Raw genomic sequence first — 6,637 nt, forward strand, 5'->3', positions numbered from 1 at the left:
CTAAAATGGATCATAGACTAAAATATAAAATGCAAAACTATAAAACTTCTTAAAGATATAGGAGAAAATCTTCATGGCCTTGGGTCTAGTTATGAGGGTTTTTTAAAAAAAGATTTTATTTATTTATTTTTAGAGAGGGGGGAGGGAGAGTGAAAAAGAGGGAGTGAAACATCAATGTGAGAGAGAAACATTGATTGGTTGCCTCTCTTATGTGCTCCAACTGGGTACTGAACCCACAACCCAGGCAAGCAACTACACTGGCAACTTCTTGCTTTGCCAGATGACATCCAACCAACTGAGCTACACTGGTCAGTTTTTAAATACAACAACAATAGCATTATCCAGGAAAGAAAAATTAATGTTTGACTTTATTAAATTAAAAATGTCTTCTTTGAAAAAGACACTTAAAACAATGAAAAAACAAGCCAAGAACTTAGAGAAAATATTTGCAAAGCACATACCTGATACAGGACTTGTATATAAAGTATACAAAAATATATCTACAACTCAACAATAAGAAAACAACCCAGTTAAAAATTAATAAAGGAATGGAACAGATATCTCACCCAAGAAGATCTACAAACGGTAAATAAGTATATGAAAAGATACTCAACATCATTTGTCATTAGGAAATTTCAAATTACAACAACAAGGTGATACTACCACATACTTATTAGAATGGCTTTAAAAAAAACCCAAAACTGAATACCAATTGCTGGAGAAGGTAAGGAGAAACAGAGACTCTTGTTCATTGTTGGAAATCCAAAGTGGTTTTGGAAGACAGTTTTAGCAGTTTCTTATAAAACTAAACACAGTCTTATCAGATGATCCATTAGTCATGCTTCTGATTTGAAAACTGGTGCCCCAAACTGCTTTGAAAATTATGGCCACACAAAAACCTGCATGTGAATGCTCACAACAGTTGGATTCCTAACTACCAAAACCTGGAAACAGCCAACATGTCCTTCAACAGGTGAATGGTGAATGGTAACAGTGAGATATTACACAGCAATAAAGAAGAAACAAGCTGTTCAAGACACTGGTGAATCATAAATGCATACTACTAAGTGAAAGAAGCCAGTCTGAAAAAACCCCAACATACTGTACGAACCCAATTATGGAATTCTGGAAGAGGCAAAACTATAGAGATGGTAAACAGATCAGTGGCTACCAGGGGTTCAGGGTAGGGGAGGATTGAAAAGGTGAAACATGGGGAATTTTTTGCATTGAAATTATTCTGTATGGTGCTATAATGGTGAATATAAGACATTAGTATTTTTTCAAAACCCATAGAGCTTTGCATCACAAAGTAAATATCGAGGTATGCAAATTTAAAAAAATCATCTAGTAGTTTAGAGATCCCATGATAGAATACAGAATGTGATTAAAGAATATAAATATATTCCAAATGTATGAAACAACCTCACTAAAGGAGGTTGGGAAACAAGGTACTGACCTCAGTGATTTTGGAAATGAGAGGAGTCTGTGAGACTGAAAGCAAAGGGAATTGTACGAACTACCATTTCCCATGGGGCTGTGGGTTAGCAATTCTGAAACCACTATGCATGTACTTTACCGGAACTGAAGAATTAAATAAATGAATGATGGGTGATGGGAGCCAGGCTATTGTTGGAGTGGAAGGTTACAGATAAGCAAGGGGAAGGGTCTAGAATTATCCAAATATACAAAAATATACACAAATACTTCTGGAATTCAACAGTAAGAGTTAGAAATATCAGTACAAACTCATGTTTAGCTTAATATGGGTATAAGAGATTACTTTAGGTACAACATAAAGATATATATATGGGTTAGTATACACACCTATATTTATTTGCTCTGTCAACTGGGAGAACCTAAAAGAAATGAGATCCCAGTACCAATAAACATACCTAGATCCCAGCTCTTGGTTTCTAATTCACCAATAAAAGGAATCAGTGCTTCATGGAGAAAAGGCTGATACTAGGAATAGGACAGGAAAGATATAATTTGAGCCTAGAGCATTTTCTAGTGTGAGGAAGTTTAAAAAAAGCCCCTCCCACCAAAAAACCACCAATTTAAAAAAAAAAAAAACAATGCTTAGTGGTGGTCATATGTCAAAGGGATATAGGAGGCAAATGAAAGAGCTCCTAATGGCCAAAGCTGGGACAATTTGAGCAATAAAATGAATAAAATAGTATTGTATTGTTACCCTAAGTATTAAAATAAATATTCATGAGTCCATATGGATGTAAATAAATGATTGAGTAAATTAGTAAATTGGGTAGTTTAGATCTGTCTCCCGTACAGAAGACTTGCAAATAATTAATGCAGATATATTGCTTGTAAGAGGGTAACACATTTCCCACTCCTTAAATGTGGTCTGTGCATAGTGACTTTCTTCCGAAGAGCACAGCATGAAAAGGGCGAGGGAAAAAAAGGAGTAATTTTGCAGTAGAGAAATCTGAAAACATTGTCTCAACCAGGAGGTTAAGAGTGACATGAGCAGTGACAAGTCATATTGGTAGTATGTTCCCTTGTTATGATGTGGGAAGGATGGGACTCACCTCTCTGGTTTTCCTCCCCAAAGCACTTTACCCCAGCATAACCATGAGGAAAACATCAGACAGATTACAACGGACAGACGTTCTACAAAACATCAGAGCAGGCCTCCTTAAAATTCTCAAGGGTCATCAAGAAACAAGGGAAGTCTGAGAAACAGCTGCAGTCAAGCAGAGCCTGAGATACGACTACAAACATTATGTGGTATCCTGGATGGAATCCCAATAAAGAAAAGGGATGGCAGGGAGAAAGCGTGGAAATCTCAAGCATGGATTAGTTAATTAGAATGGATCAAAATTGGTACATTAATTGTGTCAAATGTACCATACTGATGAGAAATGCTAGGGATAGAGGGAACAGGATATGGGTGTGTATAAGCACTCCCTGTACTATCTTAACAATAATTCTGTTAATCTTAAAACTATTCTAAAAGTAAAAATTTATTTTAAAACAAAAAGGTTGAGAATGGTCCCTCCACAGCCCTAGAGAGGGTCCCATGCCCCTGTGCCCAGGATGGGGACACCATTGCACCCTGGCTTTTCCCTCATCATTTTCCTCTCCACCCCCACCCAAATGTGCTTGTGCAGAGGACTCAGTGCTGAAATTGTCTAAAGTCCCTGGGGAAATTGTGGGATATTCACCATCATCATTGCCGGAAAGAGCAATTTATGGCTTTGTTCTTAAGCTCTTAATTTGACTTCACATTATATTTCCTGTGGGCTTTTATTCCTGAATCTTGGCTGAACTCTTTAGCTTAAACTTTTGGTCTCAAAAATGTTGGACAGTTGCATTACCTATATATCTTCTTTTTTCTATAGTAATTGGTTACAACCACTACCTATGTACTCTTTTATTTTTTTATTTAGAGGGCTTTTATTTTTTAAGTATATTCTATTATGCTATTACATTTGTCCCATTTTTTCTCCCTTTATCCCCTTCTACTTGGCACCCTGCCTCCAGCACTCCCCTCCTTTAGTTCATGTCCATGGGTTGTACAAATAAGTTAGTTGGCTTCTCCATTCCCTATACTATTCTTAACCTCCCCCTATTTTGTGCCTGACAATTATGCTCCTTATTCCCTATAGCTTTTCCCCCATTCTCACCTTCCCTCTCCCCACTGATACAACCCTCCAGGTCACAGGTGGCAAACACAAGGCCCATGGGCTGAATCCGACCCCTCCACCTTGTTTTATCTGGCCCAGCACCTTGTTTCTACCCAGCAGCAGCTCCCGTGTAAATGTTAATGAGTATTTACATTTATACAGTCCTAAAATTATATTTGGCCCTTTGAAGGCAACTGCAAGGCTCATGTGGCCCCTGGTAAAAATGAGTTTGACACCCCTGCTCCACATGATCTCCGTTTCTGTGATTCTATTCCTGTTGTACTTGTTTGATTAGTTTTTGTTTTTATTTTTTAGGTTCAGTTGTTGATAGTTGTGAGTTTGTTATCATTTTACTGTTCATAGTTTTTGATCTTCTTCTTTTTCTTAGATAAGTCCCTTTAACATTTCATATAATAAGGGCTTGGTGATGATGAACTCCTTTAACTTGATCTTATCTGGGAAGCACTTTATCTGCTCTTCCATTCTAAATGATAGCTTTGCTGGGTAGAGTAATCTTGGATGTAGGTCCTTGCCTTTATGACTTTGAATACTTCTTTCCAGCCCCTTCTTGCCTGTAAGGTTTCTTTTGAGAAATCAGCTGATAGTCTTATGGGAACTCCTTTGTAGGTAACTCTCACCTTTTCTCTTGCTGCTTTTAAGAGTCTCTCCTTATCTTTAATCTTGGGTAGCTTAATAATGATGTGTCTTTGTTTGTTTCTTCCTGAATCCAACTTCTTTGGGACTCTCTGAGCATCCTGGACTTGCAAGTCTAGTTCCCTCGCCGGATTGGGGAAGTTTTCCTTCATTATTTGTTCAAATAAGTTTTCATTTTCTTGCTGTTCCTCTTTTCCTTCTGGCACCCCTATGACTCGGATGTTGGAACATTTAAAGTTGTCCCAGAGGGTCCTCAGCCTCTTCTCATTTTTTCGAATTCTTGTTTCTTCATTCTGTTCTGGTTGGATGTTTATTTCTTCCTCTTGTTCCAAACCATTGGTTTGAGTCCTGGTTTCCTTTCCTTCACTGTTGGTTTCCTGTATATTTTTCTTTATTTCACTTTACGTAGCCTTCACTTCTTCCTCTATTTTGTGACCATATTCAACCAATGATTACCAGTGTTTTGTGAGCATCCTGATTACCAGTGTTTTGAACTCTGCATCTGATAGGCTGTCTATCCCTTCATCACTTAGTTCTATTTTTGGAGTTTTGATCTGTCCTTTCATTTGGGCCATATTTCTTTGCCTTGGCACCCCTGTTAGGTTATAAGGGGTGGAGCCTTAGGTACTCACCAGGGTGGGACAACCCACTTCACTGCATTGTGGCTCTGTATGAGGGGGAAGGGTCAGAGAGGGAACAATGCCACTTGCCCCACTTTCTGTCACTTCCCTCACTTCCCACAAGTGGATTGTGTCCTTTCAGGTGCTGATTCCCAGGTGGGTGGGTCTCTCCCATGGACTTCCTGTGAGACTGGGAGTTTCTCCCACCAAGCATCCCCCACAGGTTTTTACAGCCAGAGGCTTTGAGGCTTTCTTTGCCTGCGCTGGAACCATGGGTTGTGCGGTTTGTCTTGCTCCCCAGTTGTTCCTCCCGACTTATCCGCCCAGTTTGCCAGTCACTGCCTTGCCACACTTCCTCTCCCCACAGCTTCCTGACTCTGCCCCTCCTACCAGTCTGGATGAATGTTTCTTCTTTAACTCCTTGGTTGTCAGACTTCCATGCAGTTTGATTTTCTGGCAGTTCTGGTTGTTTTTTGTCTTTAAATTGGTTGGTATCCTTCTTTTGGTTGTACAAAGAAGCAAAGCAAAGTGTATCTACATACGCGTCCATCTTGGCCAGAACTCCCCCCAGCTATCTACTCTTTAATTTAGAGTTAACAAGATGAGTACCAGTTTACTGAACTCCATTCGTAACAAGAACTATGCTAAAAATCAACAGCAGGATAAATATTAAGAGAGGCCATCCCAGCGTTATGGGATATTCCTTTTAGTGAAGTAAAGCAAATATTCTTTTTTTCATCCAAAGAACACCAAAATCCAAATGATATGTAGACATACTGACACCAAGAATTTGTGTATATGTTTTTGAAATAATAAGTTTGACCATAATTATTTTGACTATCTCTCTTATTAATACCTAGGATTGAGATGTAAATAAAGAAAAGTTGCACTTCTCTTAGATTGTTATGATTATATTATAAATATTCTTATATATTAGTTATTATGGACATGACAAAAATACTATACTACAAAAATAAATAAATAAAAGGGGTGAATTATTGGTATATACAACTTGGATGGACCTCAAGGGAATTATGCTGAGTGAAAAAAGCCAAACTCAGAAAGTTACATTTATACAACACTGTGTATAACATATAACAATTTATGTTAAAATTTTGAAATAAACTAGAGATAGAGAAGAGATTGGTGGTGGCTAGGGATTAGGGATGAGGGGGAAAGGGAGGGCATGAGTACGGACAGGCAGCAGGAAGGAACTGTGTGATGATGAAACAGGTCTGTATTGTGACTGTAGTGGTGATTACACGAATATACACATGTGATGAAACTGCATAGGACTACATGCTCACACACACATATGGGTGAATATAAAGTTGGTGAAATTAGAATAAGCTTTATGAATTGCACTAATGTCATTCTCCTGGTTGGGATATGATACTATAGTTACGGAAGGTGTTACAATTGGGGGAAATAAGTAAAGAGTAAATGGAATCTCTCATTACATTTAAAAAGGCACTAGCCATTGCTATTCTGCATTCTTTTTTCTTATGGACATATAATTCATATGCCCTAAAATTCAGCCTTTAAGCAGGGGTATCCAACCTTTTGGCATCTCTGGGCCACACTGGAAGAAGAAGGGTTGTCTTGGGCCATGCATGAAATACACTGCAACACATAATCACAAAAAAATCTGATAATGTTTTAAGTAAATTTATGATTTTGTGTTGGGCTGCATTCATAGCCATCCTGAGCTGCGTGCAG

At 38.3% G+C, this 6,637-nt stretch overlaps 1 pseudogene; it reads left to right on the forward strand.

The window, feature by feature from the left end:
* Nucleotides 1-3,021: 3,021 nt before the first annotated feature.
* Nucleotides 3,022-5,733, forward strand: LOC128780857 (phosphatidylinositol N-acetylglucosaminyltransferase subunit P-like; annotated as a pseudogene).
* The last annotated feature ends 904 nt before the right edge of the window (nt 5,734-6,637 follow it).

The sequence above is a fragment of the Desmodus rotundus genome, chromosome 5, assembly GCF_022682495.2.
Source record: "Desmodus rotundus isolate HL8 chromosome 5, HLdesRot8A.1, whole genome shotgun sequence".
Lineage (NCBI taxonomy): Eukaryota > Metazoa > Chordata > Mammalia > Chiroptera > Phyllostomidae > Desmodus > Desmodus rotundus.